This window comes from Diceros bicornis, chromosome 20, assembly GCF_020826845.1.
Source record: "Diceros bicornis minor isolate mBicDic1 chromosome 20, mDicBic1.mat.cur, whole genome shotgun sequence".
Classification (NCBI taxonomy): Eukaryota; Metazoa; Chordata; class Mammalia; order Perissodactyla; family Rhinocerotidae; genus Diceros; species Diceros bicornis.
The window spans coordinates 10086129-10099764 of NC_080759.1; the positions used below are offsets into that span (position 1 = coordinate 10086129).

Consider the following 13636-nt stretch of genomic DNA (forward strand, 5'->3'; position numbering starts at 1 on the left):
CCCAGCAGTTTGGACCTATTTCTAAAATGACCCAGCTCTATCTCAGCATGGCCAGAGTGGCCAACAAAATCAGCCCTCATCAAGACTTTCATCAACTGTCCCTCTGCTCCTTAGCAGCTGGGCTGCGACTGGCCAGGCAGCCTTTAAAAGCCACAGCCACACAAAGCTTGGCAGAGGCTGTTCTCCCCAAGTCCTTCCGAGGCAGGCAGAGCACGGACTGCTCATATAAGGAGGCAGCTCCTTGGGGGCTTGTTACTTTTTCTATTAGAACACTCAACCTGCTGCCGATCATTGAGAAAGCTTGGCAGGCAGCTGGTGAGAAGTTCAGGACACTCCAGACCACTCTGCTTCCCTTTGCATGTTCAATGAGATTGGCAGAATTGTGAGAGGACTGGATGGGACTGCAGCTGGTTTAAATAAGGAGGTGAGGAAAGGCTGCAAACTAATCCTGTATACTCTTGAAACACAGAAAATAAATCAGAAAGATACATTTAATCCTTTACAGCAAGCCAGTTGCCACATTACTGATTCTTTAGTGGAAGCGACAATTGTAATTAAGTGTAAGGAATACAAGATTGCACGTTCAAGTCAGTACCTAGCTGTAAAGGTAAACAATTTATCACCTGTATGCAACAAGATTAGACTAACAAATTAAAGAGGATAAATTTAGTGTTACTTTGAGAACTTCTGGACTGGCTACACCTCTAATGAAATTTTTCAATTAAATCAAGGTTGCAAATTTTACAGCGATGTCTTCAACAGATGCTATTAACTTCATGACAGACAGCACAATTCAAGCCATTTAACTGGGAAGAGCTGAGAAGCTCATTTCTTTATGGATAGAGAATCAAGAAGCATTTTTCCCCCTGCTGCAATGAAATTTATCATGCCTTTGCATCTGTTGTTCCTTGGGCCCCTGGAGAAATGGATTCTGCTTTTGTCATCCAGTCATCCGGGACTCTTTTGTCCATTTATCTGCACAGCTAAATTAAGTTCTTTCAACTTTTCTCAACAGCCTTCATTCCCCTCGCCCCCCTCCCCAACTTAGCTTGTACATCACTCTTCATATTCCTTAAAAGGTCTTGATGATTTCAAGATGGCTGAAAATTTTGTTTCCTAAAGAGAAACAAATCTAACTCCAGAAATCTTCATGTAGATTTTGTTTTTTATTTGAAACAAACATGCACTTTGCTCACACCTCATATAGAGCAAACTACCGGTAAATTATTAGGAGAAACGAACAATGGATTGTTTGAAGCCAAGGCATTCTGAGAACAATCCCTGCTCCCCTATTCACTTAGAATAAATAATAAGGCCAATGAAACTTGGCACCAAAGTCTTAGCCCTGTGTTCTTTGTAAAGAGAACACTATATCTAGAGATTTTAATGAGATCAACCAGAACAGCTACAGAGAGCTTATTAAATATCTTTAAGAATCTGAAGAAGGGAGAAACCAGGAATTAACTTAAAACCCTTTTCACTTTTAGTGATTTTAATGAGTGGCTCCCAGGAAGCCATGTAACATCTTATAATACACAGTGACCCATCACTTTGAGAATGAATGGATAGAGACAGAGATACAGAGGTACCTTAATTTAACTCTGCTCTTCAAAAAAAAAAAAAAAAATCAAGGCTACCATTAACCATTTCTAATCTTCGACTTTTGCCTTACCATCTTGTGCTGCCTTTCCAGGCCCATCAATTGAAAATATTCCTCATTTTCTCCTCAGCTACTCCTACACTGCTGTAAAACCAAACTCAAATTCCTACATCTTCAATTTCAAGACTATAGAGCCATCTGTATTATTTCACTAATCACAGATCTTTCTTCTTCTTTCATGTCAGACTGAAGAGCTAAATTGAAATGGAAACACCCCCCCCCCATTACAAAGGCTCTTAAGCATAGTGAGATATTAGAGAAAATGATGGTGGTGTGAACTAGAATACCTGATAATTCCTTAAGGGCAAGAGACTAATTTGCTTAATTTGAGGGCAGTTCAGCAAGTCGAGGTAAGAGAAGAAATGGAAGGACTTCAGGAAGGTGACAGAAACAACCCAAACACAGCAGGGCAATGCAGGAGAGACAGGCTCTCTGGAAGCAGGGAACTCAGACTGGTAAAGCCAATGCGCTGTGAACTATGTTGACTGGTACTAAACAGTGGGAGGCCTTAGGGGTGTTTGGAGGCAAGAGAGAGATGCTAGAGATTTTAACCTGGCATGAGTGTGCTGGGTGGAGAGGAGCGGCCAAGGAGGAGGGCTAGATTATGACATGAAAGGCCAACAGAAAAGATATTTTGGTGAGCAAACCAAACATAATTGGTGACGGATTAGAAACAGTGATGAAAGAGATTACAGACTAAAAGTGAGTGATGTTTCTAACGTAGGTAGATTGGAGAATGACTGCCTCGTTAATAGGGAATTTTGAGAGAGTGGGGGTGGTAGTGACAGTATAGGAAAAGGGAAGATGAGTATTCTGTAGATTTTTGTGTCGTTTATCATGGAATTCCTCAATTTTCCTTAGGGAGAAATTACAAGATTAGCAGATTAGACAGTAGAACTCAATCTTTGCAGTCTTGTTCTTATTTGAAATAAAAATTGATTTCTAAGTTATCTACTAGGTCTCTGAAGACTTAGGGACACTATTTTGTTGTACAGTGATCAAAACACTGCTAATTTAGAATAGATCACATTATAAAGCATGGCTTATATATCTTAACTCAGAGATGAGGATGAGACTGCCATGGACTTGCACAGCGCTTCCCCAGGATGAGAAAGCAAGATAGACTGCAACCAGAGTCCTACACATGACCTTCACTCCTCACAGCACTGCTCTTCGAATTCATCCCCCCATCTGCAAAGCAATACCTGAGAGACCCTCAAACGAAAACTGGTGCCAGTTAATTCTCTGCCCATATGTGCAGCACTCGCTTATAACTCCAATCCTGCTGCTCTCAGGGATTTGCTGGCTCTTGGATGTTTGAGTGCTAGGACACTTTATAGACTGCTGGTATCGCTGCTGATGTTTCTGACCTGGTAAAGTAAACCTTAGCAGGTCAGGCATTGGGTAGGTAATTAACTCCATGATCCCCAGGGGGAACTAGCATGGCTAATACACAAGCAGTACATCAAAACGGTCCTTTACCTAATGGTGCTGCTCAGGGTGCCTCATTTTAGAAGCAGTTATTGTTAAGAAAGTGATTTCTAGATTAATTAAATTGTTTGATTGCTTTGTAATTAGGTTGGAAAAGTCCTGTGTCTTCACCACAGAGAAACAAGCTGCAAATCTTTTTAAGAGGCATATGCTATACCCACTATAGATTATTAACGCACTTTTAATAGCTGTCTGTTCACAAAATGATAGTTTCTGGGTGCCTTGATTGTCTATCAGGACCGAGGGAATCCAAGAATTAATGATAATTGCCGTTTGAAACTCCTGGTGGATCAAACATCGAGCCCTATCCGAATCCCTGCTGTCATTACTCTATGATCCGCTTAAATGAGTTGTGATGTTTTACACAACAGTCGGTGCTGTGTTTCTTAGTGCTTTGTGGAGATTCTCACCAATGCACTGGCTCTGCTTAAAAACTTGAAGACCAAACTTCAGGGAATCAAACCTAGGATCTTCCTGCAAGATGAATGCCAGCAGAGACAGTGGGCACTCGAACAGCTATGCAGGAACCTCAAGATGAGTGAACTTGGAAAAATAATAGGCCCAATCACCTGAGAGGTTTGAGCCTATCCTTCCAGACCCAGCTGATGCAAGAAGCAAGTTAGGAATCTTCCTCTCACTTAGACAGCTGTCTCAGAAACTGGCTCCTCTCCAGGTATCATCATAGACTATTAACCAAACCTAGGCAGCTGTTTGGAATCTAAGTGGATAAAAGAAAACCTTGATGGGCCTTCAGTGGATTGTCTCTGGGTAAGCAGTGAAGTGTTCACAGCAGGTCAATGCATAGAAGCAGACTTCCATGCCTGGGTTTTCAAGTAAAGAGAGGATTATACACATGAACCAAGGCTTTCTTAAAATTCTGGCTCTCTGAGCCTCTTTTAGTTTTCCCCGTCCCTGCCATATGGATGTTTCTATGGTCAGCACCAGTCCTCACTGGCCCCTGACTGATTCATTCAACAAATATTTATTAGTCCTCCACTCCATAGAGGGGAATGGTATGATTTGATTTATACTTGAGAAATATCCCTCTATCTGTTCTCTGGCCAACGAGCTGTAAGCAGGCAAGAGTGGAAGCAGGGAGATCAGTCAGGAGGCTGCCAAGGTAAGAGGTGACAGTGGTTTGGAGAGGGAGACTGTACATCTCAGTATGTTCTGGCTGTAGAGTTAACAGGGTTTCCCGAAAAACTGGATTGAGTAGAATGATGGGGAAAAGAGAGGAAACGAGGATGACTCCTAGATTTTAGGACTAGGCTAATGGGTAGGTGGGTGGCATTAACTGAGATGGGAAGACTGACAGAGGATAGGGCTTGGGAGTGTGAGAGAGAATTAAGAGCAAAACTTAGATACCTGGGTAGGCTTTAGGCTCTTTTACTTAGGGAGGTACCATCTCAAATAATTTCAAATATATTAAAATGTGCTCATATTCTACATTCTATGCAATTACATATAACAATGTTTAGTTGCAGTTCTCAGAATTTAAAAATTCTGTTATTTTTTAACTGTACTTGAGAGCAAGTAACATTTTTCCACCTCACACTGTTTAGTGCCTAACAGATTTAACAGCCCTGATCTGTTTCTGACATTCAAACCAGTCCACAGTGCTAGTGAAAGGTTTGTACAAAAGGAAACTTCTAGAAGCTAGTGAGATTTGAGTGATAATAATTTCAATCATTTTGTCTCCTGTCACCATAGGTAAAACTGAATGGAATATAATGACATGTGTACTATATTCCATTTCTTTCTTCCACTCACTAACTTATAATTTTAAACTCTGGTGAGGAATAAACTCTGATTGTATGGGTAGACACACAAAAAGTGTATCTTGGATTCTCAGTGCCTAACTTAGTCCCTGTTATATAGTAAAATAAAAATGTATTGATTTTGGTTTTTTTTCCTAACTCAATAATTACGTATTATTAAGTTCTTTTTCTGCACAGAGCTTTGAGATACCTGCTAGAATAGATTAAGTAGGTTAAGTTGGTGAACAAGACCCAAAGAGCTAAAAATCTGCTGACAGAATGAGATCTGTACATTGCTGACTCTAGACTCATCTTGCAAAACCAATTCTGGATCCTTATTCATGTGAAAAGGAAATTTTCTTAAACCAAAGCCCTTAGATGTATCAAAATTATTTTCTACAAACAACCTCTCAATGATGATACCATATAGAGAATTTACTGTGTCACACAGACTATTGACAAATGTACATGGACTGCTTTCTAAGGAATGACTGATGAGGTTACAGGGTGGAAAACATGTAGGGAGTAGAAAAGAGATCCAATAACAGGTCAATTTTTATGTCATGAGACTCGCACAGATGCCTATTGTCTCCGTTTCATGAAGCTGTACCTCTGGAATTTGTGTACTGTATTTGAAACGCTGTGGCATTGACACGAATCCCTCAGAGATGTGTTATAATGGGTTTTTGAGAATGCTGTAGCTTTTCATTGACCCTTCCTTATTACTCTGAATTGATGTCATATCTCAAGGTGATCCTGAGTAAAGACTGGTGAATGTCAAGAGTGATGAAGAAAGTTGATTTTTAGTTGTATGTTTCCCCCCGCCTCTACAGTAATTCATCTTCCCAGCAATAGAGAAGAGATTACTTTAGCCTTTGTTTAAAGTTACTGAGTAGCGTTTGTAAGGTCAAGGAGGGGGGGTAAGAAGGTAGCCAGTGTAACAGATATTCCTAAATTTCATGCAATTTTATGAAACGTGATGCATTCTATTAATCTTAGACAATTAATTAGTCTCTGAATCTGGATAAAAGACTGAGTTAAAGAATGTAACCTAAGGTGTGCATAATATTTTTTTTTCTATCTCACATGAAGGCATTTCAATTCTTTAACATAATTAGATACAAAAAATTTCCCTTTTTACCTAGAAGAGGAGTGGATGCTATCAGGAAATTGGTTCTTCTCAGATCGTTTGCTTCAATTGCTGGGTAATTTCTAGTCAAAGAGGAAGTATTGAAATGAAATGCTGCACATCCATATGACTTCCTAAATGTAATCTAAATGTATTCTCTATTATAAACCCCTTCCTTTCAGCTCCTCTTAGTTAAAAAATAAATACTGAATTTAAGGTGGTCACATTTAACAAATGCTAAATGTTCCTTTGGCTTCTGATACACAGGAATTCTATCTGAAAGAAGTAAAATACCTGTACCTATTTTTTTTCTTTTAATAGTTAATCATTTTTCAGTTTATAACTTCAGAAATATGTTCAGACTTAAAAGAATCAAGGACATTCAATTCCATTGCTTCATAATAAAACAATATGTAATGTGCCAAGTATCTAACAAATCAGAATTCCGACTTTCACTTCCCATAAACCACACAGATCTTGGAAATCCCCGGGCCCCGAGACTTTCTCCTCTAAAGGTTTTCTCTTAGTCTCCTCTTCCATCTCGTTAGATCAATAAATAGTTCCCAACCTGGGATGCAGAGGAGAATCACTTGGGAAGCTTTGAAAATGCTGATGTTCAGGCCCTACTCCACCTCTTTTAAATGAAGTCATTCTAATATGCTGCCAGGGTTGAGAACCACGACCTCAGAATTTTCTTAGAATGTCCCTTTCATACATTCACCTCATTCTGACCTCCCAGTAGTCTCGAAACAGGACTAAGACCTGAAATTCTTTCCCTTTCAACCCAAACAGCATCCTACCATGTCGACACTCCAGAAATTCCACCTACCCACAGGTGCCCTCTACTTTAATCACGAAAGTTAGTACACTTTCCTCACCCAAATTCTATTGCTAGCTACTTTCCTCTAAACTCAGTCAATTATCTCCACAGTTTCTCCCTTTCTCTAAAACAGGAACATCCCCCAAGCTGAGCTGTGTATCATTCCTATGTTCCTGGGCTAAGATTAAAAGTCTCTGTAAAAGGAAAACATAGGGAAGAAAATATTTATTAATCATAATCTTGTTTACACTTTACTATCACCTTTAATCATTTGATTTTTCAAACCAGTTTTCATTTTAGTCAGTACCTAACAGAACATGAATGAGATATTTGACTTAAAACTGCATATCTCATGCTTTCCTTTTTTCATAGGCAGAATGGCTATTAATTGGCTCATGTAATACTAGAACATTTAAAATTGTTTGGACAATTAAAATCAAGGCATGGGGTCTTAATTGAACAAGTGATTATTGGAAGCAAAAATAAGATCACTCTAATTATTCTAATCATTCCTCCTTGCAGAAAACATGATTTTCCCTTAGCCATGATAGAGACATGTCCATTCGGGGCCTTATTCTGTTTATGTTCTGTACATGTGTCCATGATATTTTTAGCATAAACTCCTAAGTAACTGTTGGGTGGAGTGAGAGGAGCTCATTTCAAACAACATGCAACCCCGAGATTCTGTATGCACGAATATCAACCTTCAGAGAATCACTAACCTAAGGAGCCACAGTTATTAATTATAATGTGTTGAACCCTTCAAGTACGTTGGGGTGTATTGAGGCAGGAAAAAAAGTTGTGATTACTCTCTTAAAGAGCATGATAGGGTCTTTAAGGCTTTCTTTGAATGAAAAATTAGGTACACAATAGGTATATATTTTGGCATGTTAAATCATCTGATAAATACTTATTTTACTTAAATGTAAGACCTGAAACTTTATGACTACTAGAAGAAAACATAGGAAATAAGCTCCTTGATATTGGTCTTGGTAACAATTTTTTGGATATGACACTAAAAGCGCATGCAACAAAAGAAAAAACAAACAAGTGGGACTACATCCAACTGAAAAGCTTCTATACAGCAAAAGAAACAATCAGCAAAATGAAAAGGCTACCTATGGAATGGGAGCAAATATTTGCAAACCATCTATCTGATAAGGGGTTAACATTCAAAATATATAAGGAACTCATACAACTCAATAGCAAAAGAACAGTTTGATTAAAATGTGGGCAAAGAACTTGACTAGACATTTTTCCAAAGACACGGAAATGGCCAAAAGGTACACGAAAAGATCCTTGGCATCACCAGTCATCAGGGAAATGCAAATCAAAACCACAATGAGATATCACCTCACATCTAAAATGGCTAGGTTAGAATGGTTAGAATGGCTATTATCAAAAAGACAAGAGACAACAAGTGTTGGAGAGGATGTGGAGAAAAGGAAACGCTTGTGCACTGCTGGTGGGAACGTAAACTGGTGCAGCCACTGTGGAAAACAGTATGGAGGTTCCTCAAAAAATTAAAAATAGAACTACCATACGATCCAGCAATTCCACTTCTGAGTATTTATCCATAGAAAATGAAATCACTATTTTGAAAAGATATCTGCATTCCCATATTCACTGAAGCATAATTTACTATAGCTAAGACATGGAAACAACCTAAGTGTCCATCAACAGAGGAATGGATAAAGAAAATGACACATACATACAAAACAGTCATAAAAAAGGAGATCTTGCCTATTGTGACAATGTAGTGAGGGCATTATGCTAAATGAAATAAGCCAGATAGGGAAAGACAAATACTATATGTTCTCACTCATATGTGAAATCTAAAAAACCCAAACTCAGAAATAGAGAGTAAAATGATGGTTGCCAGGGGCTGAGGGTGGAGGAAATGGGGAGATGCTGGTCAAAGGGTACAAATTTCTAGCTGTAAGAGGAACAGGTTCTGGGGATTCAATGTACAGCATGGTGACTATAATTAATAGTACTGGATTATACATTTGAAAGTTGTTAAGACAGTAAATCTTAAATGTTATCACCACAAACACAAAAAAAGTGATTATGTGAAGGATGGAGGTGTCAACTAACCTTATAGTGGTAATCATATCGCAATATATACGTGTATCAAATCATCATGTTGTATGCCTTAAACTTACACATGTTATATGTCAATATCTCAACAAAGCTTGGGGGAAGAAAAGAGTCAATGTATCCTGGGCACTTTGCTAGACCCATTGAGTCAAAGATGAGTGATATTTGGGGCTTCCTTGAAGTGATGTTGGCAGTGACAATGGATGAAATGGAATACTGGCAATTCTAGAGACTGTTTAAGCTAGAGTTTTATATTCTGAGAACATTCAACGGGTCAGAAATGGCCAATCACTTTAGCTGTCAGGACAGAGGAAGTCAGACTAGTGCTTAGCAGTTGGACAGGAAAGTAATGGCACAATTTCCCCTTTTTTGGCTACAATGTGGCCTTTGGAGAAAGTCACATGAAGCAGACCATCTCTGACCACAATGCTGTCATCACCTGGCAGGGAAAAAAGACCCAACAAATCATAATGGGATACTGTGCTCATGGTGGCATACGTAAAGTGAGGAAGCCATGAATTTAGAATAGAGAGGAATGAATGGCTGCACAGAGGTGACCTTTGATCCAAACCTTGAAGGAAAGTGGTAGATGAAAAAGTGAAGGGTAAGGAGACTTTTGAGGCAGAGGAAACTGAACGAGAAAAGGACAGAGTCCAAAGTGAACAGCATATTTTTACGTTTTAATTTTTTTATAAAAATAATTATACACATGGTAAAAAAAAATTCAAATAGTTCAAGAAGGTATACAATAAAGACTAAAAATCTCTTTCAACCTCTAACTCCCATTCATTGATTCATTCAAACATTTATTATGAGCTCCTATGTGCCAGGCACTGCAACAAGCTTTGGGCCCCCCTGCCCCTCCTCACCCCCAGTTCCACTCTTCAGATGTAACCTCTTTGACAGTGTACGGATTTATCCAAAAATACATACAAATGTACAAGCATGTATTATGTATATTAAAACATTCCCCAAATAATACCATGCCGTATACAGTTTTATATATATATATAAAGTTTTATATACATATAAATTTCTATACTTGCTGTTTTTTCTTAATAATCTACCTACAACTTTCTATATCAGCCCATCTAAATGTCTGTCATCATCTTTAGTACCAAATAAAATTCCAGTATGTCTTATACCATAATTTACTTAGTCTTCTATTAATGGATATTTAAACCGACTTCAGTGTTTTGGTGAGTCAAGGAATATCTTCTGAATACTTAAGTGACTCTATCCAAAAGCGAAATTCCTAGAAGCAGAACTGCTGGATCCGAAAGACAGTTCATTTTTCACTTTGATGCTACAGCTAAACTGCTCTGCAGAGACACTGCACTGACCTATACTTTCACCAGGGCACATGGGGCACCATCTCCCCTCAGTCTTGCCGATGCTGAATTTTTTCAGATTTTGGTGGCATCACATTATTTTGATACACATTTCTTTAGATTACGAGTGAAGCCAAGCATCTTTTAATATGTTAACTGACCATCCGTGGGTTTTTTTGCGCACACTACGTGGTTCATACTTTATTTCTCTGAGCTGTTATGCTAGTCTTCTTTTTTTATTGATTTGTTGTTTTGTTTTTGTATTTTGCACATTGAGGCAATTCTGTCAATATATTGAAGATGTGTCTCCCATTTGAGCTTATCTTGTAATGTTGCTTATGGTAACCTTTCTGTGGAGAAATTCTTATTTAATCGAATTTATCAACAATTTTCTATTATGGCATTTAGGTTTTGTATTATTTGAAAGGCTTTCTCCACTCCCAAATTATTTTCTAAATGCAATCATATTTTCTTCTAGTACTTCTATGGTTTCTATTTTTTTAATTAAAATTTTTTCTGTATGTATATGGGATTTAGTTGGTGTAAGGGGTGAGATGGCTGTCCAGTTCACTTCTTTTCCAAATAGCTAATCAAATGATTCAAGATCACTTATTGGCTCTAATAATCTACATTTTCCCCACTGATTTAAGCAAGGCACATTTAAGGAATGCCAAGTAATCTGATGCCATGGAGGGAGAGTTGTGGGAAATTAGGGCAGGGCAGTGAACGGTGGGGAGCAGAGAATGGATGAAGATCACACTAGAAAAATCTGAAGGCCTATTGGAACTATCCTTTAAGGCAGTATTCCAGGTGATTCTTCACCTGGGTGGGACCCTGGGGTCCCTAGTTCCTATTTTTATCAAGAACCCCTGGTAACTCAGGCACACTAGTTTCAGAATCCTAGCTTTAGAACAGTGATTCTTAACTTTGGCTTCACATTAAAATAGCCTAGGGAACTTGAAAAAAGCCCAATGACCAAGTCACACCTCAGTCCAACTAAATCAGAATGGAGATTAGGGTAGGGCAGGATCAGTCAGGTTTTAAAGCTCCCCAGGTGACTCCAATGTGCAATCAAGTTTAAGAAACACAGCTTTAGATTCTGCTGAAGAAAGTGGATTTTACAGATGAAGTTGTTCTCTAACCTTACTATGTATCAAAATCCCCTGGGGAGCTTTTAAAAAGGTATATACTGATGCTAGGCCAGACACATGAAGTTTCTGATTTAATTGGTCTGGCACCTGGGATTTTCTCCCCCCCCCAAACCCCCAAGTACCTTAAAGAGTTTATTGATGTTGTACACCTGGGTATTTTTTAAGCTCCACAGGTGATTCTCACGTGCAGCCAGGCTTTAGGACCTACAGTGCAGTAATTCTCCAACTGTAGAGTGCATCAGAATCACCTCGAGGATTGGTCAGACCACACATTACCGGGCACCACCCCCACAGTGACTTAATTAGTAGGTGTGGGTTGGAGCCTGCGAGTTTGTATTTCTAGCTAGTCTCCCGGTGCTGGTACTGCTGGTCTGGGATCACACTTCGGGAAGCACTGCACTCGTGTGTGTCATGACAAACTATGGAACGCTTTTCTTTAGTTAAAAGACATAATTAAGTTCATGTCTTTAAACAAAAAAATAGCTTCAATGTAGAAGAGAGATGTGATGGAGGTGGGCACAGGCAGTGAGAGCATGCAGAGAGAAAATGCCCAGTTCTCATTCTACTGCAAAACCCGAATCACTGGCTGGAGAGGGGGGCCAGGCACAACACACACTTCAGGGGAAAGTAACACTTAGCAGGGAGGGTGTAACAAGACGAGGAGGTTGAGAGGTTGCTAGCTTGGGTGAACAGGTGGATGATGTTGCTAATAACTGAGAATAAACAGAATTGGTGATAATCAACTTGGAACTGAATAACAGTTGGATTTAAGGTACTGATGGGACTTCAGATGGAGTAAGCTCCAGTAAATAGAAACATGCATCTGTGTTCAGGAGAAACGTCCAGGCCCAAGATAAAGCTGTGGGAAAAAGCACATGCATGAAGCAGAAGACCTTGGTCAAGGAGCACTTGCCACAAGTAAAAAGGTGACGAAGGACATAACCCAAGGGATCTCAATAGTTAAAATGGATAAGGAAACAAAAAAAGCCAACCAGAAGGATGGAAATACAGAAGAAAGTATCATAGAAAGCAAGGGAAGAGAAATATTCAAGAAGTAGGAAATGGTTCCTGGTATCAAATCCTGCAGAGTGCTCAGGACGAATAATATTATTTTACAAAGAAGTCACTGGATCTGACCAGGGGGAGATCATAGTTTCAGTGGAGCAGTACGACAGGAGTGGAGTCAGCCTGAGAACATCTCAACGAGGCTTGGCCAAGTTGGCCCCGAATACCAAGGTTTTGGAATAGGAATTGCTGGCTCTGTTTCACCGAGACACAAAATACAACGAATAACAACATCTACCTTTGGTTATTTTTAGTTTTAGTTTTTTGGTGAGGAAGATCAGCCCTGCGCTAACATCTGTGCTAATCTTCCTCTTTTTGCTGAGGAAGACTGGCTCTGAGCTAACATCTATTGCCAATGCTCCCCTTTTTTTTTTTTTCTTCCCCAAAGCCCCAGTAGATAGTTGTATGTCATACTTGCACATCCTTCTAGTTGCTGTATGTGGGATGCGGCCACAGCATGGCCGGAGAAGCAGTGCATCGGTGCGCGCCCGGGATCCGAACTCGGGCGGCCAGTAGCGGAGTGCATGCACTTAACCTCCAAGCCATGGGGCTGGCCCTACCTTTGGTTATTAATTGAATCAAGTTATAATTTTAATTAAAGTAAGAAGTTTCAAATGTTTCATAGAATGATTTAAAAACCTAATATTAAAAATGTGCCATTAGGTGGAAAATGGATGAGATAGTCCCTGAGGGGTTAGCTTTCACATTTTATGATATGAAGCTACAGCAAAACAAAAATGTTTCCTCTATAGGATACAGGATTTACAACTTTTGAAACTTAGCACAGAAAAATTTTTTTAGAATATTTTTATTAACATCTTTTTTACTAAAAGATAAAGGAAAAAGTTCTGCTAAATAGTTTTGTAATGTTTTCCAAATGCAATTAATTCAGACCCTTCCCCCAAAGACATTTTTATTCAACAATATATGTCATAAAAAACACTGCAATCTTCACTCAGATCCTACACTACCCTCTGGCAGACACGTGCTTTTCTGGTGACGTTAGGTAAAAGTTAGTAGCATATGCCCCTCACCACCGTGGGGCTAAGGATAAATTAGACAGAGGGGATAATTTCAGAACTGCTACTAATTTTGGAAAACGCTAAACATAAAACTTTAACTGCTTTAAACT

At 39.1% G+C, this 13636-nt stretch overlaps 1 protein-coding gene across 7 annotated transcripts in view; it reads right to left on the minus strand.

Moving 5' to 3' along the window:
* Positions 1 to 13636, minus strand: part of MAST4 (microtubule associated serine/threonine kinase family member 4) — a 545073-nt gene that overhangs the window by 77388 nt on the left and 454049 nt on the right. The window lies entirely within an intron of this gene.